Source organism: Lycorma delicatula, chromosome 2 (assembly GCF_047948215.1).
Source record: "Lycorma delicatula isolate Av1 chromosome 2, ASM4794821v1, whole genome shotgun sequence".
Classification (NCBI taxonomy): domain Eukaryota; kingdom Metazoa; phylum Arthropoda; class Insecta; order Hemiptera; family Fulgoridae; genus Lycorma; species Lycorma delicatula.
The window spans coordinates 165,178,335-165,205,537 of record NC_134456.1 but is presented as its reverse complement, the minus strand read 5'-3'; the positions used below and the strand labels follow the sequence as shown (position 1 = coordinate 165,205,537).

The 27,203-nt window shown below is 27.8% G+C and overlaps 1 long non-coding RNA gene across 1 annotated transcript in view; it reads left to right on the top strand.

Annotated features, from left to right (window-relative positions):
- Positions 1-2,567: 2,567 nt before the first annotated feature.
- The window catches only part of LOC142320309 (uncharacterized), a 271,349-nt gene continuing 246,713 nt past the window's right edge, over positions 2,568-27,203 (top strand). Inside the window, exon 1 of the long non-coding RNA XR_012755341.1 lies at positions 2,568-2,948. This is a non-coding gene — a long non-coding RNA (uncharacterized LOC142320309). The remainder of the gene's footprint in view (positions 2,949-27,203) is intronic.

Sequence of the window (27,203 nt, the reverse complement as noted above, 5' to 3'; positions counted from 1 at the left end):
ATAAAATATGAACATTGAAAGTCTTTTATGTATTTAATCGGCTTAAAATAGTGAGAATTTTATTATATTTGAAAACAGTTTATGTTTTTCAATCTTTTACTAAGGTTTAATAATATTTTCATTACTTCTACAAGTAGAAGCAATATATAACTGTCAAATTATTCTTCAAAAAAGGGGAAATTTTTTCTATCCACTGTTTATTTTAATATTTTTCTTTGACTGTGATGCACAAAAAAAATTGATATACAAAGTGGCAATAATCAGAAAAGCTTTCTCTGATAGGATAATGTTCATCATAAAGTCAGTCTTTGAAATGAAAACAGTGAAGTAATCAGTAATAGGACTACACATTCCAGTGGGTTTAGAATGTGAATGTGTAAACAGTATGTTTGGTTAGATGAAGAAGACAGTAGAAAAACTTCTTATTTCTATTAAGAAATAAGTTAAAAAAATAAGAAATAATAAACTTATTATTATTAAGAAAAGTTATCTTCTTATTTTTCACCTAGCATGGTTGATAATTATTCTAGACATTTTCTGTAATTGTTTCAGGAATGTCTCATAAGAGTAAACATACAATTTATGAAATTAAAACTGAAACAATGATATTGTTTCATAACAGATTTATTAAAGTAAAATACAATTTTTACATCGGTAATTACACTTTGTTTCTTGTTTAGTTACAGCCTGAATTGTCCTAAGATAGTGCTTTTAATTCATCTTTAACAACCAAATCATATCAATTAAACTATCAATTGAATCCCATTAAAATAATTATACTTCGCTATTGATTATGATATGCTACTGATCTTACACATAATATGGAAAAAATAACCATAACAGATAGCCACTTTTTTAATTAATGAACTAATCATATATATACTAAAGTTCCATGATTAATTTTGAAGGCAGGGTGAAGAAAAATTAAGTTACTAAGAGGAATTTGTAAATCTTGATTAAATATGCAGTAGCATAGAATAAAGTAGAATGTTTGAGAATTCAGTCAAAATAGGATTGAAATTTAAAGAAATTAACTACAATTATAAATTTATATATATATATATATATATATATATATATTTTTTTTTTCATAAGAATCATATAGCAAAACTTACAATAGGAAATCGGAAAAAGGAAACAACTCTTTATTCAAAAGAGAGCAAAACAAGGATCTTATCCATCTCCCTTCTTGTATAATTTGTATTAGAGAAAGCAATAAATGAAATAAAAGACAAATTTTAGCCTGTGTTAATGTAAAAAGACTGCTTTGTTAGGATTATTGATTGAAAATATTGTTATTTTGGCTGAAACTAAGAATGAGGTAGAACAAATACTAATTGTTATAGATTTATTCTAGAGAAAGAAATTTAATTAAAAAGAAGTAAAGGTAATAAAATGCCATAGAATACAGTAATTTACAGTAATATTAGTAAGTTATAAAAACGTAAAGTAAATTTTTCAAGAAGTCCCATCTCCTTTGAGATATAAAATTTTCTAAAAATCTCCCCACATTTCTCATTTGATTTTACCACTTAAAAAATTTAGTAGAATGAATTCCTTTAGTATGCAGCTGTATTAAAAAATTTTTGCTTTCACATTAAATTGTAGCTGCGCTATAAAGCCAAATAGATATGTTTATATATGCACTAACATAATATTTTTAATCTAGATTTTCTTTATTATTGAATCCAGATAGATGCCAGCAAACATAAAGAAATAAAAGATTCTGAAAAGGGTTTCATATTTTGAAATAATTTACATTTATTCCAACAGTATCTTTGTTCAAACTTAACTATTAAATCATGTCATGCAATTTTTAAACTATTTTTTTTTAAATGAGATTTTATAAGGGTTTTATCACTTTCATCTCTTATCAGAGAGTTGAACAATGTAGTTCCTAACATTAATAAGAAATTAAAAATTAAAAATTTATTTTATTTTATTTCCTTTCTAAATTATGTATTTAAAGAGTGGAAATAATTTTTCTTAATTATATGAAATAGCATTTAAAAAACTAAAAAATTAATAATATTATTATTTTCTTTTGTTACTAAAAATTTCAAAAGTTGAAGTCCTTTGAGATGTTCTTCTTCCACCATATTTTATAATATTTTAAGGTAGGGTACATAACCGTATTAATTAATAGACTAGGATTTATAAATAAATATATATGGTTCTGTTTTTATAAATAAAAAAAACTATGAGTGTAAAACAATTTTCAGCTTTAATCCTAAAGCTTAAATTTTAAGGTTTATACAAGAACCGGGAAACTTAAACTGCATCGTTAGTAGTTTCTTTTAATTATTTTTGTATTAAATCGTAGTTTATTTATTGATTAAAACACTAAAAATACTCGTACATACACAAGTAACATTAAGAGAGTTAAAACTATAAAAATAAGTTACTCGCATTTTGTAAAAAGAAAAACAAATAATAAAGTAACAATTTAAACAAAATCAGCAGAGAGAAAAATCAAGATCATTTTTGTTTTTTGAATGATTAAGTTGGCAACATATGTAAACGCGTGTGTGTATGTATCATGATCGGAGAGTCGGTACAATGTGATACCGCTGTTAAAAGTCGTAATTTTTTACTCCTCTCGCAAAGTTGGTTTTTGTTTTATCTTTTTTTTTTATCTTTGCAGCATGAAATGGTTTTTTTTCTTTTTTTTAGCTTATGTTATATTTTATACGTGCTGAGAACAAGAACAGTTTATAATAATTTTATTAAATAATTGTTGTCGTGCATTAAAGTTTTGTAAGTTGTTAATTCAAATGTTTTGAAATATACAAAACTTACTCATTTTACTGGTTAGTTAAAGCTAAATTAATAATGCGTTGTGTTTAGAAATAAAGTATAAATTTTTCAATTATTTAACTTAGAAGTTGATGAACCGTACTCTTTTGAGGTTATAATACGTACGATTTTAAACTACTGTGTAACAAGACGTGAGTATTATATTTTATTGTTTAATTTAACATATATATATATATGTAGATAGATATATAGATTTTTGTAAATCTACCTTATAAACAGTTAATAATGAAAATTGTAACTAAATGGGACTTTTTATCACAACTTAATGATAATTTAGTAGATGAATTCTATTGCATAATAGCATTTTTTTATTGTTCTCGTCTGTAATAAGTTGATTTAAAAGTAAAGTAAGTAGTAAACGATTGGATAATTATAATAACGAAGCATACCAAATCACTTAAATGTAAACATACTTAAAAGTACTCTTATTTGTATATGTGTCGCTTTTCTGTTGTAAGTCACGATATATTATATGAGTAAGGGTCTTTTCTTCTACTCGATTAATTTTTCTTTAATTAAATATAAAGATACGAGTTGACGATACGAGCGGAGTATCATTGCTTGCAAAAGTAAGATAATTTGGATACGTGTTATAGATATCGTAAGTTAAAATCTACAATAATAAAATTAAGAAAGCGCTTAAAGAGTTTTTCAAAAGAAATTAGTTTTTAATATTTTCAGTTTCGATAGATTATGCAAGAGAAGCCCAGAAGAATCGTGGTAACGATAGACATTATAGGCTACCAGCTAGGCCTCTTTTAATAATTAATTATCATTGCCCAACGCAAACACTATTAATAACAGTGCATCCGCTTAATCTAAAATGCAATTAATCACGTATTATTGACTTAATAATTTATTGTTAGTAATGGATTTTGTTTCTTTAACGTATAAATAAACGGAAGGAAATTATTATTATAGATGAAAATTGCCGATCTAATCATAATTTTAGTCTTTTAATAATTCGAGGTCCCTGTTTCCAAAACTACTTAAAATATGAATTAATAAATTTTACTTCTGTGTAAAAATTCCATATCTTATATGTGTATGGATGTACGGGCAAGTAATTTTCATGTGACATTTCCTGTTTATCGTTCTTACCATATTTATATTTTTAAATTACTATGCATACTTTCTTGTTCAGCTTTCAAAACAGATACACCAGTTTTTTCTTTTATTAAAAATAAAAATAGCTGTTACTTTAAAAATGGTTAATAACCGGAAAACCATTGATCTAAAAACGCATAAATTTATTTAAAAAATAAATCGGGTATTAGCCATTAACTGGACATATTTTAATGATTTATTCTGTCAAAAAGGGATAACTCTTAAGATATCTTGCAGTTTTTTTGTTGATGTTACATATAGCAATTAAATGAAGTTGAGTAAATTACCGCAGAAGTAATTGCGAAATAAAAATACGTACTATTTTTTACCGTAATGATTTAATTATTAAGTTTCAAATGCATTGGCAAGTGATTAATATAACGCAATACCACTGGTACGAGCAAGATAATTATAGAAAGAAAGGTTGCTTGTACAGCAATAGTTGATATAATTGTTGAAGTTATTTAAACGTTTAATAACGCTACAGGTTACGGTACACAGTATAAATTTTGTCTCTGTGCTTAATTTGTTTGTTACTAGTTAAATAAACAAAGCCGTTTTTTGAATGTATTGTTGGACACAATATACGCTTGCATTGTATGTAAATTTAAATTTAATGTACGTTAATGTTTTCTCATTATTTGTAAAATAAGAAAGGGATGAAGTTTTTTTTATACTGTATAGCGAAAGTCAAGTATAATGAGAAAGAAGATAAACCGGTGCAGTGGGTTGACTGCTATGCATGCTTCCCCCACTTTTTAATTCATGCTCCGCTTGTACGTATACACACACACAAGCTTCTTGACTCACAAGTTATCCACTTCTCTCTATTCAACGTCCAATGCACTCTATTGTCTTTGTACTTTTATGTCTTTCTACAGGTTTTAAAAAAATGTAATATACCTACGTCCTCAGCACCCTTTGTGTCAGGAATTTCTAAGCATTAGTTGTTTCTTTTACTCTACTTATTTTTGCTTATATTATTATAATTATTCTTTGTAAGCTGTATTATATTTTACTCTTATAATTATTTTTATTTATCCTCTTATTTATTAATTTATTAACAAATTTCGTAATATTACAGTTACTGTAATTAAAAATCGAATACTTAAATTTTGGTAAGAAATAAATATTAAAAAATATATATATATATATATATATATATATATATATATATATATATATATAATAGTTTTTCATCATTATTATACAAATTATAATATATTATCCAAAGGAGTTTTTTCCTGTTGCCTTAAAATTTAAGCTATTCCCGTTAAAGTATTTTGGGAAATTCCAAAATGCATGTTTATATTATTTCATCTTCTTTTACAGATAATTCAGAAGAAAGACATTTTTTTTTTCAAATACTGTACTGTCTGAGATAATTTCAGATGTTTTAAAATGCCGGTTACAGAAAAAATATTAAGGTATTTAATAACATCGACCGCAACGTCATCTACCGAACCATGATCTGGCATACTATGTTGTCATCGGCTCTCTGGAAATTAAAAATGATTACAATAATCGACTTACAATTTCCGAAAGATTATGTATTTCGAGATGAAATCCTTAAACTGAATTATTAGTGTATTCTTATAACAGTTAATATTGAACATGTTCAGTTTTTACGGGTTTTCTTCACTACACCTTAAAATTTAACCCCATCAGGTCATAATGTTGTGTTATGTGAATAATAATATTCTTTTTTGAATATTATATTAAACCGTCAGAATACCGAAAACGTAGGTCCACTTTTAGCGGTATACCGTAAAATAGATTCCAAATTTTTTGTTCGTAAATTTCCCTTAATTTATTAATATTTCTTTGTAAAATATATAAATGTAATATGTGTAAGTATTTACGACCGCATTTATATTAAGGGATTGAGGGTAAATTAAGCGGCTTTCGGTATTGGAGAGGATTTCAACCTCATTTGTTTATAGCTAAAATATAAATCGTATTATCAACTAATTAAATCCATCTCACCATTGGCTTGTTGATAAGCGCTTTTTTTAATTTTTATTAATGTTTCTAAATCTCATTCATTGCTATCAAAAATCACCTCTTCCAATAACTTGTATTATTACTTAACCACTTCAGTTTGCTATAAGGAAAAAACTTAAAAAGTAATATTATTCGGGTACTCTCCGTCTCCATTTTAACAAAAAGCTGCGGACTCATTCCTTAGATTCAATAACATTTTGATTTGGTCGGTTAGCTGTATCTCCAATTCGCCTAAATACCTTTCAACGATTGGTTAGGATTCTTAGCCCTTTTTAATTCAACATCTTAGGTGTTGTAGTTATAAGAACGTTTACTTATTACTGTTAATGAACTCGAGTGTGTGTGTGTGTGTGTGTGTGTGAGAATATATATATATATATGCTGTATTTTATCTTTCTACCTATTCAGTAGATGAAAATTAAAGACTAGAGAGTGATGAAATAAAAGTTTATTGATAAGTCTTTTGGGTACTTACGTATTAACGCCACCGCAGCTACAGCTTTATTTACAAAGTAGTCAATCGGATTTCGGTGGTAAATAAACAGTCTCTTTATTAATTATAATAAATGGTTATTTATATTTATTTATTTTATAGATATAATTTAACCAAACTTAACCTACGCTCGCTTCGCTCGCTAACCTTGACTAATTAACACCGTAAGTTTTTGAGTATTTATTTAATAAATTCAGTAATTATTGCAATTATATATTATTTAAATAATCAAAACACTCCTGTTAATTAGTCAAGGTTAGCGAGCGTAGGTTAAGTTTGGTTAACCCACCGGGTTGGTCTAGTGGTTAACGCGTCTTCCCAAATCAGCTGATTTGGAAGTCGAGAGTTCCAGCGTTCAAGTCCTAGTAAATCCAGTTATTTTTACGCGGACTTGAATACTAGATCGTGGATATCGGTGTTCTTTGGTTGTTGGGTTTCAATTAACCACACATCTCAGAAATGGTCGAACTGAGAATGTACAAGACTACACTTCATTTACACTCATACATATCATCCTCATTCATCCTCTGAAGTATTATCTGAACGGTAGTTACCGGAGGCTAAACAGGAAAAAGAGAGGTTAAGTTTCGTTAAATTATATTTATAAAATAAATAAATATAAATAACCATTTATTAAAATTAATAAAGAGACTGTTTTGAATCTATGTTAAACTCTGTATCGGCCCATTTTCCACCGAAATCCGATTGACTACTTTGTTTTTAAATAAAGCTGTAGCTGCGGTGGCGTTAATGCGTAAGTACCGTCTTTTGAAATACTGTATTTTAATTTTGAAATTTATATTTTTTGTTATTAAGGAGCAAATTTATCTGAAATAATAAAAACCTAACTTGTTTAAAATTATGAAATAAAGTTAGGTTGTGAATTTAATGCTCGAATAATTAATTATTTGTGATATACCTAACTGCGATAGTTTCGTTTTTTAGACTAATTATTTTTATTTTAAAACTCACATTCTTAGTCACCTTCAAAATAAGAGGAGTTTTTAATATGGAACCATTTTTGTTTGTACGTGTGTCTTTGTCTTACCTTCACCAACTAGCCCGATTTCGATGATTCCTTTTTTATTTTTTGACCCAATTTTAAGTTTTCCCCATAACCGAAGTGAAAGGCTTTTTAAACAACAAAACGTTATCGTCAACATAGTGATGTGATGACCCGTTTTCATTTTTTATTGCTATGATTGCTTAATATTTGATTTTTATAAGAGTCTATATGTTATATACAACTATACAACTTGTATCAATCCACTTTCAAAGCATTTCACGAAAAAAATTCAATCAATATTGGGTAAAATAATCATACACATTCTTACTTGGACTACGTAATAAATGCTCAATTTGTTTTAAATTTTTAACGTGTTTCTCGGTCTTTTGTGTTCATAGTTTCTTTCTCATGAAGTTTAATTTTAATTTTGAACTGTTATTTTTAATGAACAACCTTATTTCATATGAATCACGTATTTTAATGACCTTTACGTGTTTTAAATGAAAGAAAAAACTAAATGTTGTAAATAAATTAACTTAAATTTATATATAAGTGCTAAAAATGAAAGAAAAAGAAGATATAAAAGTAATGTTTGTTAAATTTTCACTTATTGAAGTCGGATTTCATTGCATAGTAATTCTTATGTTAAGAATTAGTATGTAATTGATATCCGATTTTAATTTAGCACCGTTTTCTTAAAATAAGCTAAATTTTTATTCTTCATTAGAAATGGGTAATTCCTTTTTTTAATAAAAAAATTCCCAGTAAACTTAATCAGAAAATTAAAAATTAAAGTTTATTTTAATATTATTCCACAGCATTCAAAAACCTTTTATTTTGATCCTTTATTTTTTGATAAATTTTTCTCAAGTTTTTCCCGGATTGGAAATTTGGTTTTGCTACACAGATATTCACTTATTACGATCATTTTAATAGACATCATTGATTGGACACAAACGCTCTGTATAGTGCCAGTTTATGGAAGCATTATTTAAGCCTACTGAGTATAATGTTTAACTATTTTATTTTCTATTATAACAGACGGAAAGATTACGTTAAAACTTCACTCTCACTTTACTTTTTTACGTTCTGAATATTTTGACCCCAAAAATGGAAAATGTACGTTGAAAATTTGAGCTTATTTATTCTGGAACTGTTGAAAATAAAGTTCTAAAAATTAGAGTATCCCTATAGACGATGCAGTTTTATTATTAAATTTTGGATCCGAATTTTAGGGAGTTACGGTGAATGGGAGGATTCTATGTCTTAAATGAAGAGAACTGATTTTAAGAAATATTTACTTTTTGATAATTAATCAAGACGTTCAAAAAATAATATTTTTGTACAAAAAGATTTACAAAAGCCGTCCAGTTTTAAAATGTTGATTAGTTTTTTATAACATTAATTAAATACACTGACCGTTATATTTTTAAAACGCATGGGCGAGATTAAGAATAAAATTTCTCTTCTTAATTTGGTTGTTTCTTTTTTGTACAAAATATTTTAAACTTATTTTTTTTACAAAAAGTTTGTTTTATCTACTGTAATGTATCTAAAAAAAAAAGTAAATTTAAAGTAGTTCATATAACATAAATATGTTTTTTTATGAACATTTGGCTTTAAGCTTATATATACAAAATTAAATTAATAAATGCAATCGTAATGTTGGATTTTTTACAAAATACTCTAAAGTGTTATCTTAATAACAGAACTATGCAATTTTTTTTATAGATATTTGTATTAATCCTATTTTTCCCAATACTTTTTAAGTGTCTTGCAGTTCTAACGGAATCCTATTAACAAATTTAAGTTATAAAATTCACTATAAACAGATTTTCAATATAATTTGATTACTTTTGTTATGTATGTAATTAAATATTAACATGAGATGCGTACTATATTTTAATATATTCCAGGTTTTTTGTGCTTTATACATTCCTGTCTAGCGCTATTGCAGAGTTGTAGTTATAGAAAGGAAATTATTGTGATCTATCCAATTTGGGTATATGCGGTTTTCACCGTATCTTCACGTTTTGACACCTAAGGAACACAAAAAACCGGGTGAAAATTTTCCGGATGTTCGTGTGTATGTTCGGTGTCGCATTCTAATTCACCTTATATGTCCAGAACTACAGGACCGACTTTGACCAAACTTGGTCAAATTACTTCTATATTATGGGGTATTGATGCCATTAAATTTTCAACTTAAAAGGTCAAGGGGTTGAGGCTGTAAAGCAAGGTCACCTTGTATCTCGAGATTTTCCTAATGAAGGTCATTTTTTTCTTAGGCAAATTTGTTAACAATTAAAAAATAGCAATATCTGCAAAAATAATTTTTGCAAAATCACGCTCTCATCCTAAAAAAATGTTCTAAATTATTGGCTAAGTGGGCATACTGACTCGATCGTACCCTTGTCACAAGCAGATCTTTGTACCATAAGGAGCGCTGGTGTAGCACGGATGTATAGGTGTTGTAGTCGTCTGTTATGTTGTGACGGTTTCAGGTGAGTGGTAGAATTAAACGAATGAATAATATTTAAATGTAAAAAAGTAACTCGTCTCGCTAGGTCTCGAACACGATCGACCGGTTGACTCGGTACCTGGTGCATTCAGCCTTGGGACTACGTAACACCTGTCTGCCGACCGCACAAGCGAAATTTGTTCTATGTAAGTTGTAAAATTACATTAGTTAGTGCTTGCCGTCGCCGCTACTGCCGCCACACTTGCGCCAATTAAATACGGTATGCGCGCGCCCTTTACTTAGAATCATTGAATTAAATAAACGAAAAAAAATATTATATTTATTTAAAATGATAAATACTTTAAATTAAGTTGTGTGGGTAAGCCGTGCATCAGAAACAACCCACATTTGCACGACTTTCCGGAAAAGCGGCTTTAGCCGCGTGACGGGAAAGTCCTACAACTGTGTTGTAGGACTTTTTTTATTTCTTTTCTTGTTGTTAATAAATTATAATGAATATAAATGTACTTGAAACTGTCATAAATTTGAACACTGAGTAACTAAAATAGTTCTCATCTAAGTAGTTCTTCGATTAGAGAGAGAACAGAATCTATTTCATGGCTCTAATTTAATGGAAAACTTTACTCGGGAAAATAAAAGAGAGCGCTAAATTTTTTTCTATAAAATTCTTTTTCTTACTCTAAAATCGTTGGAAACTATAGCACTTTTTTTCCCAGTTTTTGAGCTAATAAATTTTCAGCCGATAATACTGATTACAAGAGCGTAATTATTTTTGAGAGGCAACACGTTGCGAAGTACAATTGCGTGAATTTGAAGTGTAAAACGGAATGTATGAATGTTAATTAGTAAGTCAGGAATTTTATTTTGGTATTTCATTTATTAAAATTGAAATATCTGTTCAACATATAGCTGTTTTAATTGAATATTTTATTGTTTTAGTAACAATGAAAATAACTTAATTTTTTGAATGATTATTTGTGTTCTGTATATATAGTTAAGAGTTAAAGCCTAAATAATTACCATGATGACTTTTATTTTCATGTTATCTTTGCATTATATACAAAAATAAACCAAAACGGCTTTTGTTTACAATGGTTTTGAAACGCCTTTGTTTATTTCAATTTCTGTTGATTATCTCGGTTTTTGTCTGTATTATTGTTTGTACGAGATTACGTTTGAAGTCAAGGTATTACCTGTGTTAATGAAACTTGGAGGAATGAACTTATTTTAATTGAACACATAACAATCTACACGCTTAAAATATTAACAATGACTGCAATCATTTCACTAAAAGTATTTATTTATACTCTCGATGAAAACTGCATTTTGTCATTCGTTCGTTCGGGATGTATTTTACAAATAAACGTAAAAATTTATATTACTCGCTTCTCTTTCGGGATATTTAATTTCATCTAAATGCTTAGGATGAATTTTATCATAAGAGTTTAAGTAATGAAATAAACAAATAGAATAGAGGTTTTTCACAAAAACCTTTTTGAAATTTTATATTGGGAGGGTTCTTTCTTACGAAGATAGTTATTTTTGATACATTCGTTAGGGATGAATTTTATTATATAATAATTTCAGGGTACTACAATTAAAATAAATAAATTTAAAACTTCTTTTTTACAAAATTTTTTGGTTGTTGGAAGAACCGAGTTTCCCTTTTGAATTAAATTCTTATTTAATTCAAAAGGGAAACTATGGTACCGACGAATACTGAGCAGTTCAGCATATAACAATATAAATTTTAGTCTCTTAAAATTAAAATGTTTTTAAAAATTTAATTAATAGCGTACAAGAAAATTTAAAGTAAATAAATAATTAAAGAATTTACATTCAAATATGCCTTTACAAAAGCTGTTATTATAAATGTTAATCTCTTTTTCTTAGTCGTGAAATAACAATTTAATATAGCCTACTGTACAGTTTACATGTATAACTACGCAAACGTATAACTTTAAAATTATAGATACAACTGAAGCTAAAATTCTTTTCCCATGGGACAGATGTTAATATAATTTTATAATATAAACTGTGTAAAGTTCTTTGTGATTATCGCATGGGATTAGAATCATTTTCAAATGTTATTTAATACTATTATAAATTAAATTGAGTAATTTTTTTTTTTCCTCCGGGTCCGTATTCAAACAATTCATTCCGCAGAGGATGAGATGAATGTTTTGTAGCGTGTGTGAAAAATGCCATGCCTGACCGGGATTCGAACCCAGGACCTCCGGGTGAAAAGCCGAGACGCTACAAGTCGCGCCACGGAGGCCGGCTAAATGGAGTAATTTACGTATTGTAAAAGATAAATTTATCTTCAGATTTGTTATTTTATAACGAGAATGTAATAAGGGGATTTATTTCATGAATTTTTATCCTACAAAATCCGCTAAAGATATTGCATTTTCGTGCCCTTTAATAAAACGTAAAATTTCACTCGTCCATGGTAATAAAATTGAAAATTATTCTTAAAACGTACCTTTTTCTTTTTATTTATTCATATTATTATCAAAAGAGAATAAGCATAAAAAAAAGATTAAAACGATTCTAAAAAAAAAATAATTTTTTTTAATGCGTTTGTAATGCCAGAAAAAAACTCAATTCTGTAGCAAGTTACAATGTCTTAGTGATATAAAATTTAAATAAAATATATTAAGTAACAATATTTTGGATTACTTTCACAAAAAAAAATAATAAATTTTATACAAAATTATTAATAAAGATTTTATATTTGATTGTAATAAAGATTAAATATTTTTCACTCCAAAAACCCCTTTATTAAAAACAAAATACTAACAAAAATATTTCAAGTCGATTGACTGAAACAGTAAAAACTTATAAAATTTGTTGAATTGTATAATGGTGGACCATTAATTGAAACTACTCTGAACCCAATAATAATAATTTCTGAGAAATCATTACACTCAAACTCAACATAAGAGAAAACAAAACTCAAGCTCAACATAAATACGACTTTATTCTATAGGCTTGAATCGTAAATAGTTAATAAAAATTAGTTTTTTTAAAGGATGATGTAATTATCTGCTAATGATAGAAAATTATTCTTATGATACACATCTGGAGAAGCAAGAAAAAACAATTATGTAAGTAATTTGAACCAATAAAAAAAAAAAAAATAATAATACAGTCAAACTTAGAGTTGAGGGTTTCATAAACAAATGAAAAATAATTGGTGAACTTAGAGTACTTCAAGACTTTAAAAAATATCTTCCTGGAAAATAATATATTTGTGTTTACGTAATATCAGAAAAAACATAAAATAAAATAGAATGTGAAAATAGTCCTTAACGTGCTAGATTTACCTCTGCAAGAAAATTAACAGTTATATAATGTTATAGAATGTTTATTTATTCGTTGCAATTTGAAAATAATTATGAGACATTTATTATATATTTCTTTGATTCTCAGCTCAGTTAACGTTTTTAGATATCCATCTTTTTCTAATTTAATTATTTGAAAAATTGTTAAGTATTACAGTATTGTATTAAGTAAAATATGTATCCTGTAAAAAATGCAGGATCGTTTTGCACACGGATACTTATTTTATTTTTTCTAAAAGAGTAGAGCTGAAGTGCGAATCACAACCAACAAAAAACCTATTTCATTATAAAAGTGTTAGTGAATCTCCTTATCAACTTTCTCCCCAAAAAATGCTCTCGAAACATGTTTAGTTGAAAAGAGGTCCAAAAAAACAATTTTTGTCCAACAAAAACAGAATGATATAAAAATAAATTGAATAGTTAAAATTCCTGACAAACAATTACAACGTGAAGGTTTCCCTAAAAAAACAATTAAGTTATGCAAAGACTTGAAAAAAATTACAAACATTTACTGATATCGGGGCTATTTCATTTACAAAATAATGAATGATGTTACTTTTAACAGATGTTGCTCTAACGATTGAGTAGATTGCTTATTTTTTTCGTGTTTTTTCTGAATCAGTTGTTTGCTATATCTTGTATCAATTACAACATAATAAATAACAAAATAGTGTTACTTTAAATAGATATTGCTAACGTATAAGACAAAAAGAAAAGACAATCTTCGACGAATGAATATAGAAAAAAACAGCCCCGTGGTGAGCGAATTTTTGTATTTTTCCCACTTTTTTAATAATATTCTGTTTTTGTTGGTATTCAGGAAAAACAATTGGTTTTTGGGCCTCTTTTCAACTAAATCGTTTTTTGTTGAGGGGGTGTAAGGAGATCATTAGCACTTTTTCAATGATATTGTTTTGATTTTTTAGTGGTTGTGATGTCAGTTATTTTTGTTGTATCTAATAACGTTTAGACAGATTTACGAGGAAACTAATATACGTATATATATATATATATATATATATATATATATAATTTATAGTGCTGTTCACTTTTGTCATGATGTGCATGATTGCATAAAATAAATAAAAAATAATGTTTTTGGATCAGTTTGATAAAACAATCAATACAATATATAATAATATAATATATAAAAATTACCTTTAAGTTGTAGTTATAGATTTTCAGTAATGAACACTCTCATTAATGACTGTCGTTGTCTACCGACATAAAACCGAACAGGAAGTTTAAATACTTATTCCATTTTCCATTACACTACACTACACTCACTAATACATACACTGCTATTAGTTTCAATTCGTAAATATATAATTAGCACGATTCGAAATTCGAAAAATCGCTGAAAACGTGTAATCAGAGTTCGCTTTGTTCGGAAATTTACTTTGTTGTAAAGTTTTATGTAAATAAACATAAAGTGTATATAAATAGAGAGAATAATACACATAAAATTAATTTTTTTTAATTTTAAATGCATCTCCATTTTGCTTAATCTTCCCAATTTTTAACATATTTAATCGCCACAGAAATTATTTCTATGTAACCTAAATTTATCATTTCCATTTAACTGGAAATTACCTTATCATAGACCAGCTGATCGTAATTCAGCTGTATTTTTTTTCTCTAAGAAAATTACATAGGTATCTCTTGAATTTCCTGGCTATCTCTCTTTATGAATGCTTAAGTTGTCTACCCGAATCTAGTTCATATTCTATTATATTTACACGTTACATTAAATAGTTTTTTCATAATAGCGTTTTGATACAATCTTAGTATTTACTGAAACCTGTTAGCTGTAGGTTGTGATGTAGGATGTGGGTAAAATCTAATTATACACTTTCAGATTTCAGTTTTTTGTCATTCGTAAAAAAATGAGAAATAAATATACTCGTACGTAGATAACTATTGCACTTTAAGTCCAGTTTCTCAATTGTACGAATAATAATTAACTTTAACTATCTGTAGAAGAATAAGACAAGTAATAAAAGGTATACTGGATGAAGACTATATCGATTTTAGAGAAGGCATAAGAACACGAGATGAATTTGTTTGTTCACAGATTAGTTATACATTTTAAGTTGAAGAAGAACCCTATATTAAAAGGAAGCCAACATAGCATCGGTTGTTCTTGAAAAACATTTGATAATGCAAAATGGAAGAAAACAATTCAAACTTTAGGAAATAAAAGATTGAAATACTGTATAGAAAAAGGATTATTTGAACTGTTGAAGATCTGGTTACCGTAATAAAAGTATAAAACGATAAAATCCAGGTTTTAAAGTCCAAGGAATGAGACAAGGATGTTGTCTGTCTCAATTTTTATATTTTGTTTATAGTAGGAGCAATAAAAGAAAAATCTGGGACTAAAATAATAGTTCCAGAACAAAAAGATTAAAATGATAAAATCACTGAAGATTTGTTATTTTAACTGAAATAAAAATTAGTTAATAATAAATGGTATAATTCATTTCTTGAGGATGAATTATTATTTTTTTTTTAAATTAAAGAAAGTATAATGAGGTATGTTAGAAAGAAAAGATGAATTTTAAATTAGAAAATATTATTACCAGAAGTTACAAGGTTTTTTTTTAATTTAGTTATTAAAATTAAAAATCAGAGAAACCAAAAATAGACTAAAAAAAAATTAAGTAGTATCAGTTTGATACCAGCAACAAGATATGAACCACAGGAAGAGATAAAGCTTTTGAGATTTAGCATTCCACAAAAATATTGGAAATTATTTACGAATATATATCACAACAAAAAGGATTTTTTTTTAACAAGGGATTTTTATTTTTTCATTAACAAAGATCCTTAAGAGGTAAAAAATACAAAATATCAGAATGGGGATTTTTTTACCGATACGTATAGTTTGATTCTATAAAGTTTATTTTTAATTTTACATTTTCTTTTTAAAATAATACACAATTTAATTTTTGGTTTTATCAATGTCATTTTACTGTTATTTATGACAAAAGTAAATTAGAAGAAATTTAAAATTTTGACGATTTTCATAAGTTTTTATTTTTTTTAAATAATCATTATTATTACAATTTTTATAATTATTTTTTCTTTAAATGTGAGCAAATAATTAGATAAAAAAGACATAAGTAAACACGGTCGGTAAGAGGATAGTCATTTTTTACTTTCTCATTAGCAGAGGCATTATTAAGTACTATAGAAATACCAGGGTATGTATTTAAATCTATTTATCTTCTATTTAACTTATGATCAGAAGCGATTTGACATACCATCAACAAATTTGGAAAGGTATCTTATGATTAAGAGGTTGGTTGAATTAAATTTACTGATCCAGTTAGAAAAGCATTATTGAATAATTTTTGAAAAAATACCCCGATCTTAAAAGCTTCGTTTTAAAAAGCATCCAAATTTTAAACATTTTGGTTTTACTAATTTGTTTAATTATATCTTTTCAACCTATTGAATTCAGAATTTTTCCTAAATGATGCGTTGTATCGGGGGGGGGGGAATAACTTTCATCCTTTATTAAAATGATAAGGGTAATTCTTTAGATTAAAATAAAAGGAAATTTTTGGTCAAGTAATCTAAAAAATTTAACTTCTAATAAATTTTTGTCATATAAAAATATAATTTAGAACTTAATTTTAAAATGTTTATTTTAACAACTATTAATATAATAATAAAATAAAGGTAATTTTAAAATAAATTATTTAAATAGGAAGAGGTTTAATTTTAAGCTAATTTCTAATCTCAAAAAAGTTTTATATCAGCTTTTGTTTCTTAGTCATTAAGTGACTAAAACTATATTTAATAAAGAAAATATTTTTAAATTGTGAAATTTAGTAAAACTTAAGATAAGAGAAAAATATTTTAGAAGATACTGTAAACAAACTTATGTACGCGGTGTTTAGCAGATAATGAACACTAAGGATTTACTCTGTTTTGTTGCCGATGTATACTTTAAAAGACAAATAGGACTGGAGGGGCGCCAGCGACCGACGCCGCGATCTGCAAATATCGATCCTGTACGACGCCACCAGAGAATCTTCAATAAGACGACGCAGCATAGTGATAAACTAACCGAAGCTTCTAAACATCCCTAAATACCGATATGGGAATCGTTATGTCATCGAATGAGCTTTATCCTTTTTATCCGCTAAACTCAAGATCTAGATTTTTATTCCCGCTCTACTTTTTTCAAGTTCTTTTTATGATAATATTTTTCTTTTTAAATCTTGTACATTCACTCCTACCCGACAACAGTATTTAATGCGAAAAAAATGAACGGTCTTACAAAATAAACTTTAAATGGAACGTTCTTAAATCCTGGTTATTTCGTATAGCTCGAGTTATGTAATATAATCTTATAAACGGTTTCAATCTCTTTCTGTAAAATAAATTCGAGAAATTTATTTTTATATAAAGAATTTATAAGATTTACTGATCCTATTTTATTTTCAGAATATAGTATATGGAAGAGAACATAATATTAAATATCATTCGATGAAATAAGTTAATTAGGTTAAAGGTTTTGTTCAGTTATGAGATGAAAGAACAAGTACCGTAAGCTAATTAAGGTTATGGGATTACAGTTTAACGCATGAGTCAGATAATTAAAAATAAAATTGTAAACATATTTATCGTAATGATATTATAAGAATTGTTTTGTATAGTTACGTATTAAAAGAAATTTAAATAAAACTTTTTAAGGTAGCATAAATTTTCTGTACTTGTACATCAAAACAGATCTTAAATTCGAAAAATTCTTGATTTAAAAACTTAAACTTCTTTTTCAAAGTTGTCTTCCTAATTGAACAAGAGAAGAATTCAAGAATTAAAAATTACCTTTACAATTAAAATTGTAGAAATGAGTTTTCTGAAATGTGTTACCTTTCTGAAAACAAGAAACGAGTTACCATTTTAAATGAAAGGATTAATGAGTATAAGGAAAACTCGGTTCGCTCAATTTTGAAAGATTGGATAAAAAATAATAATTAATGTACTATACAAATACAATCATGACATTTTAGAGGTTTGGGGGTTCAACAAAAAACAACTAAAGGATCAGGTTGTGTAATTTAACAGCATAAACCTCAAACGTTTACAAAAAGAATTATAAAATCGATAATTTATTTGCATATGTGATGGTAATGGGACGGGTGCTGTTAACTGATAAGCCAATCGAGGGAAAAAGAAAATAACTGATAACAAGTGTTTTTATTTTAATGGACATAAATATATACTGAATCTTTTACTGATTTCTTATTTTTATTTTTTAATAAAATTTGATCAATTAGGTTGTTAAAAATTGACAAAAATCAGATAAAAAATATCTCTTTTATCTATCTATAAAAAAATAAATAAATTCCCAATGATTCAAAAAAAAAAAAAATCGAGATAAAAAACTTCTAGCTCATTTACGGTCAGTAATTTTCGTCTGTCGAATGACAAGCGGGTAATTATCGAGAGTAGTGATGAAATAAAGAAATGGGATGGATTTTTTACGAATGTATGAATTAATAATTCGTCGGCTGACTGCGGTTCGTGCAGAAAAATTATGTTCTTCCAAATAATAGAAATATTTTCTTCTCAACGAGCAAGTTCAGTTGAAATGAAATTTCTAATTTCCTTTCTTTTATAGGCTAAAACTTCTGAGAAAGAATAAGGATACTTTAGAACAATTTTCTTACCAGAAAATGGACACTTTATGAAATTTTATAATTTGTTACCCCTTTAAAAAATCTGATTAGACTTTTTTATTATTTTTCTTTATTTATGTATAAAAAATAAGTAATTCCGTTAGTATAACTATATGGAAATTCCAAGAAAGTAGCAAGGTTATCGCCACCGTTTATTTTACTTACTGGTGTTTGTATTTGTATCTGTAAAAAAATTAAATGGTTAAAATTGGTTGGGCTTATTACGTTATATTCTCGTGTGATGAGCAAACTAATTCAGTTCGCAACAAAATCAAAATAAACTGTTTCGCTATGATGTTGTAGTACATCTGTGTATTTTTTTGTCGTAAAATATTTCAGTCGTGGCCCTTTCAAAAAGTCTAAGTGAGTCTTTATGATAAAAAAATTTGCTGTTTGGCGCTTGAAAATGTACATAATAGTGACCCATATTTAGTAAATTAAAGATGTTAACTTAACCATCCGTTTATGTTTACGAATACGCACCTATTTTTGATAGAAATATTTACATTTATTCTTAGAAAAATACATCCATCAATCAAATTATACAACAAAAGCTATTTTCGCTTAATACCGAATATTAGTTCAACCTTCTACACAAGTTTTTACTATGCATTTGTTGCCTTAAAAATAGGTACGTGTGTTTTTGTTTTCAAATTAATATTCCTCAGGAAAAAAAGGGTTTTCCTCAAGGATACGTAATTTTACAAAATGACGTTTTCCTTTTAATGAAAGTTCTATTTATTGTTTATATCTTTAAATACGTTAAGGTATGCAAATAATTACGAGTATGTTGAAATTATCTAATATACCTATCTATGTATTATGTTTAATTGCAATTATTATTAATTAAACAAGTATGAACGTGAATGGACGCTCGGAAAATAATAATTATTACTGTTTTAAAGTAGGAAACTCTTTTACGATTTTTTTTTGTTAAGCTTTGGTACAACAGTTTTACAATGTTAATGAAACGTGGAAAATTGAAAAAAAAACGTGAAGGAAAAAGTGGGTTTAGTTAATTTGGTAATAGAGCGATATGTTCAAGGTTAAAAATGTTGAGAAAGACAAAGATTAAGTATATAATACAGGCAATTAAGCACATAGGGTGCAATAAATATGTTGAGGATAAAAGATTATATACCACAAAAAGGAATAGAAACTGCATCAAACCAATCGATTATGATGAAACATTTTTTTTAATGTGAAGAAACATATAATATGTGTTTTATTATAATTAATATATACAAAATAGGTATTGTTTTATTGTTTTTGTTGTTTTATTATTTTTGTTTAATTGGCATCTTCATTTGATTTACTGTTAACTTCATACATTTTTAAACGAAACATAATATGGATATCAAAATGTTTCGTTTTTTATTATTAATTTTGTATTTTTGTATACTAAGCCATTAAGGTTTATCCACGATTTCTCTTGTTTCTTGCAAACAAATACTGTGGCAGTTCTGTTTTGTTATCCATGGAGTAGCACATTTACTACTACATCAGTGAAGTGATTTATCAGTATATCAAACGCGCAAATCTAAATAAAGTATTTACTTAATTGTAACAAGTCGTGAGATTTGATAAATAAGAATTTGCAGTATGTAGAATAAGGTATTAGTATCAGATACTGATCGCTAATAAATGTGGAACAAGGACTAAATATTTATTTATATGGTGCAAATTTCATTATTTTTATTGTTAGTCAATCAGTGTAGTTCTCTATTAGATAAAATAAATATATCTTACATCATAATTTATGCACCAGGATTCTGATCAAAGAATTCTCAACGTAAATTATTACTATATTTCTTATAAATAATACTTTGGGTTGAAATTTATTGATCGGTTTTAATTTTTTCCAACACCCAATGAATTACTAACGTGATGTGGAGAAAAAAAAATATTGTGAAACGTGAAATATAGATATAAACTTTCTTTGATTTTACCGAGTTCCAGATATAACGATTTACTGATTTGATGTAATGATTTCCCGTACAATATTTTTCCTTTCGTGCTATGATCCTCAACGGTATACCGTCTCTAAATTCTTTGTGACAGATGGTCTCTAGTGTGAAACAAATTGGATTCATATTTCCTCTCCGAAGCCCATTTTTCATTACTATAGTTTTTTAGAAAAATATTTTAAAGGCGTATAAAATGACAGTTCTTTTCAAGAATTATTTGTGATTTAAACACCAACGTGCCAAAAACCATCTGATCAACCAGTTAAATTATCTTTTTACCGACTTAACTTTTACTCGAGGTATTACTTTCGGTAGTATGGTGTGAATGGGGGGATGAAAATGAATTTTCTTTGATAAAGATTGGTTGAGTCGTTCTTTAATGTGTTCAATTTTAGATCAAACAAAATTTGAGGTTGTGCTGATTGTGTGGTGGTGTATTTTTCATACAGCTTTATGCAGTGTTTTATCTCATTTCTATTTTTTTTGTTGATTTTAGTGCGTTTTCGACATGTTTTTTATGGGTGTTTATTATTATATTTTTTATAGGTCAAAGGTTTTTTTTTGTAAAACTTTAGATTCTAATTAGGTGATACTTTTCCAAAAAGAAACAGTAAAATAACGAAAAGTCGTCTTCTTGCGCAGAACTGCATAAGGATTTTTTCTTACTATTTTCTTTGTTCATCGCTACACAATTTTTTTCAAGTTTTCTGTAATTTAAAAAATGAAATTTATGTATATAATGAAATTATAAGAAAAATATTTTATACTTAAATAAATTCTATTATCTTAATTCGTAAAATTTACTGTTTATTAACGAATATTTACCTTAAATTGTGCAATATATTATTTTATTATAACAATAATAAATTAACAGAATACTGTTTTTCAATAATTTTATAAATAATATTTATTTTAAACAATAAACAACCTTACTTTTTATGGATTATTTAGAAAAAACTCACAAGAAAGTGGTTATTGGTTATACTTTCCTGGTATTGGTTATTTATTCTCATGCAGTGAAAATATAAAAATGAAAGTTAAAAAATTAAAAAGATTGATATTTTTAAACTATTTTAGGCTTCCCTACTCCCAAATATTGTCCTCAAAGTATTTTTTTTTGGCCACTTGCACTACTATTACAATACTTAGGAAGACATTAAAAAAATCTGTTTAAAAATATGCAGTTATGCAGTAAATTAAGGTAAGCGTTTACGTATGTACTGAGCTTAATATAAAGTGGAGTTATGTTTACAAAATTTTGAGAAAATTGATCCCAAAGAAACTAACCCCATTCCCAGGAGATATTGACCGCAAACTTATACCAACAAATTGTCCCATATACATGAGCCTCTTGCCAAATTTATCAAAGGCAATCGAAACAGTCAAAAGTTATTAAGCTTCAAAGAGGCCAACTCACGTATATATGTATCCTCCACTAATTTTTTTTTGTTGTTCCTGGCTTCACTGCGACTACCAACTAACGATACACCACATCCTTGAGGGCTGTTTGTTTTGCAGTATTGCGTCGGAAGTTTAAACTAGGAGCTAACATCCGAAATACTCTGGTAACAGTATATCGATGCAATCTTAATATCTTAAGATTTTTTAAGCCCGTGCATCTGGATTCAAATATTTTCTTATAACTGTAATGTATTTCTCTACTTTGACTTTTTAACAAACGGCAATTTTGTTGTTTTATGTTACATTTTTAATAACGTTATTATTTTGGTTTTATTTGGCATTGAGCATACCATATAAGCTGTTTACATCTGTTTAATTTTTAAGGAAAATTTTACTTGTTAATCGTTAATTATTTACTGTAGTAATTTTTTATTTGTGACCGTTGATAACGGCACCTCGTTGCCAAGGAAAAAGAACAAAAACGAGATCCCTGGGTCATGAAACGTCAAGAAAATCTCATACCTCATTTTTGTAATGATTATTATAATACTTTCCTTCTTACAACATAGCTCTAGAGCTCTGATGCTAGAAAAGTAAAAGATAATATAAAACAATACCCGCATAATAAGAAGTATAATCATATTAAAAAAATAATAATAATAAATAATTTATTTATTGCAGTGATTACTTTTAAAGAAATTCCTTTTTTTCTTATTTAGTTAATTTATTATTTCGAACAAACAAAAATAAATGTACTTGGTATCTTTCATGTAATTTGCATATTTCTTTACGTATTTTATAATTTAGGAGCTATCAGAAGATCATCATCTGACTTTCGCTAAAGAAAATGGAAGAAAATATTATTATTACCACTAGAAGGTAAGAAAATTAAGAGAAACGTTACAATTAGTTAGAAATACAGCGCTTACGGAAAGCTGTTGTGCAGTATGCTTTATAATTATGTGGTGAATTGTGTTCTTTTGGGGTTAGGTGGTTGGTTGACCTGTGGGTTCGTTGTGCGTTGCTCAGTAATAAACCAAGACATCAGTTGTTGAGTTGTGATTCAACGTGCTTCGTTTCGTTTCGTTTATCTAAATCAGAACTTCGAAAAACATAATGGTTTTTTCTGTAGAGGAACGCATTTTTTCCGTTGAACACGTCTTTCGTGAAGGTAACAATGATACTGATATAATGAAGCACAAATTTTCTGAAATGTTTCAAAATAATCCTGTTCCTCATCGCAATGGAATTCGAACTCTTATCGAAAAATTTCCATCAACAGGCTCTGTTGAAGACGTTGAACGAAGTGAAAGAAACACCATCTTAACTAAACGAACAGAAACTGCTTGATATTTTGGATGCTATGGCCGAAAGTCCCATGATAGTTAATTCATAAGTTAGCACAGCAGCAAAATATTGCATTTGCTACCGCACATAAAGCTATAAGAATACAACAGAAACTTTTCCCTTACAAAATAATGTGTGTTCAACAACTGATACCTACAGATCATGCCAAAAGACTAAATTGTTGTCAATGGTTTAAACGTTTTATAGACAAAAATTCTGTAGGTATCCTCGACATTACTTTTTTTTACAGATGAAGCGTCATTTCATCTGGGAGGGTAGTTAGGTTAGGTTAGGTTAGGGAGGTTAGGTTAGGTTAGTTAATTCACAAAATACACGACTGTGGCCAACAACTAACCCCCATAAATTACACAAATAATCTTTACACCAAGCAAAAATTGTAGTCTGGGCCGGTGCGAGTAGAACGCGCATTGTGGGTTTAAAAATACAGTTTTTGAAAATACAGTTAATAGTGATCGTTATTGTGGTGTTTATTAGTTTAAAGTTTATTAGTCAGTTAACAGAAATAGAAATCAGTCACGGTTGGTACCAACAAGATGGCGCCACAGCGCACACAAGTAATAGGTCAATGACGTTTTTACAAATGTCTTTGGTGAATGAATCATATCGAGGGGTTTGTGGCCTACACGATTCCTCGATGTTACAACCCCCAGATTACTTTATGGAGGGCAGCGAAACGAACAGTGTATCGCAACAGACCAAGCACAATTGACGAACTAAAAACCGCAATAACGGCATACATAGATACATTCAAGTACATTAGCTGGTTAAAGTGTTGTAAAGAAAGTGAAACTTATGCAGTGTTATATTGATGTGGGAGAGTATCATTTTCAACACCTTTTATAAACTACTCCAATTATTATAATATCCGTTTCTATAAAATAATGAAATAAAAATACAAAGTAATAATTAAGAAAATTTCATCATTACAGTTCCTTAATTCCAGTGTACAGCAACTTTACGAATCACTGTATAAAATTCTGTAGAGGATAACAGCTGTTAGGCACTAATAATATGATTTCAACAAAAAATAATAATAGAAAAGAGAAAGTGCTACAAAACACTCACTGAAGATGAGTAATTTTTATAAGGACCTGTTTAAGAATGAAGATGACAAACATGATAGAATGATAAAAATTATAAGCCATGGGAGTGAAATAAAAACTGAAGCTGAAGACGTGTCAATAATAGAAGATGAAGTCCTATACGCGATGAAAAATCTAAAAGAAGGAAAGGGAGAGGACTAAATGGAATAATAAACGAATAAGCTAAGGAAGAACAATTATCCGAATGTTCTGCATATTTTCTAATACATATGAAAACCATTAAGACACCACAGATATAGCTGAAAGTAAAACTAATCTTAATATTTATAAAAAAAATTATCGTAAAGATAAGAGGAACTATCGGCCAATAAGTTTGTTCTTTTCTTTGCACAATGTTTTTATAAACAATAGTAACTAACAGAATAGACAGGAACCATTCTGCAGCAACATCTTATTTACGGGAAATCTTTCTACATAAAATAATGATATACCGCATATAAAAATGACTTACTGTCACTCTGTTAGTCCTATTATTCATAGACAAAAATCATTCAATAGAATAACAACTAGGACGATAATTTAAACTTCCAAAAGCTTAGTTAATAGAGAACAAACATCTAGATATATTTCGTTATGTAAATATAAATGCAACGTCGAATTCAATTAAAAAACTGGAAATTATAAATTAGGAATATCAAGGGATTTGAGCCATTGTTAAAAATAGCCTTTGACAACGTAAACTGTTAAAGGAAAGCCATAAATATAAATGGGCAATAGTTAAATAAATTGAAAGTTTCTGATAATGTGGTGCTGTTAGTAACACTACGACAGGAAAAAAGAGAGATAAAGAGGTTAGTCTCGAGAAGAATTAAAAAAACGACTAAAACAATGTGTTTCTCCCATATTGATGGGAGAAAATTTATAATATAAATAACGTTATTTGTCTGGAAGTGAGAATTGGAAGGATAGACAATGAGCTGACATCATCAGAAAAATTAGCTTACTTAGGTCCGTCCATGTTCAGTAAATATAAATGTTTAAATTTCGTGCTAAAATTGAAACGATGAATAAATAAAGCTATTAATTAGTGCGTCATATGACCTACGCTGTGAAACGTGGATGGTAATAGGGAACTAATGATGAGAGATTGATTGGTATCTATGGATTTTAAAGAGAAGCAAAGGGAGAACGAAGAGCATTTGTGTTAAGAATAGAGGAGGGTATGCGGAAGGACAACTTACCAAAGAGTAGCCGGAGAAAGAACGGAATGGGAAAGGTTAATAATAGTATAAAAATGAAAAAAAATAACTGCATACTTGTTTCGGGAAATATAATTTTACCTACTCACGGCTTTACGACTTGTCTTATAGGTCTGATCGTTTTTATTTTTAACTGAATTATTTGTTTTTTTCCCCACTGTATATAAACATTATGAAATTTTTTCTTCTGGTATTTGTATTTGTATTTGTTATTCGTCGGTAAAAGGAAACGATATCAGAAGCTTATTTGCTAAATATATTTTATTTTGTAAAATTATCACAATTTAAAAAAAAAAATATAATAGAAAAAAAGCAATAGATGATTATTTTTTAAACTAATGTATTATAAGAAATTTATTTTATGCAATTATTAAAGAACGATTTATTTAATACAATGTTAAACAAATTCTCTATCTCATATTTGTCATTTAGTTACTATTTATTGTAAATATTTTAAAATAAATATCTTTGTCATATTTCTTCATGTATTTTGTATTTAAGGAGCAATAAAGAGGCCATAAAAGCCATTTAGGCCTTATAGTCGATAAAGACATTGATTTATTTCGTAGCCAGCGGACAAGAAACGGGCAACCGGGTCGATCTACAAACAAAACCTTTTACTAGATACAGCTGAAAGTACTGGAATTCTGAGCATGGCACTATATGTACTGCCAGCAGCTGTTGTCCAACTACGTGACCGGAATCAAAAACAACCAAGAAGTGATGAAGATAAGGAAAAAAGGGGGTTGAGTGGAAAGAATGGGTGGGTATATCAGATGAGTGCGATCTTCAGTAATATGCTCATTCCATTCACAATTCTTCTGACAACGAAAGATTGATAATAGCGCATTACTTATCAGAAATTTTGCATTGATTGGCTTAAATATATATTCTCTTTTTCCGTTTAGCGACCGGAACTACCGTAAGATATTACTTCAGAGCTTAAATATATTGCAAGAACTTTTTTTCTCCTGTATACAAAGAGTCGCTCGAGTATAATTTTTTGATTAAACCGTATTCGGTAATCTTTTTAATAAGAAGAATAATTTACCAATAATTATATATTATCAGCAAGGGCTGATTCATATCCGGTATAAAAAATTATCTTTTCTATTGGGAGAGTTCATAATTTTTAACAATATTATTAAAACCTAAAACAGAATAATTAGAAAAAATTGTATTGGTGTAAATCTTTACACCAATACAGAGTTTT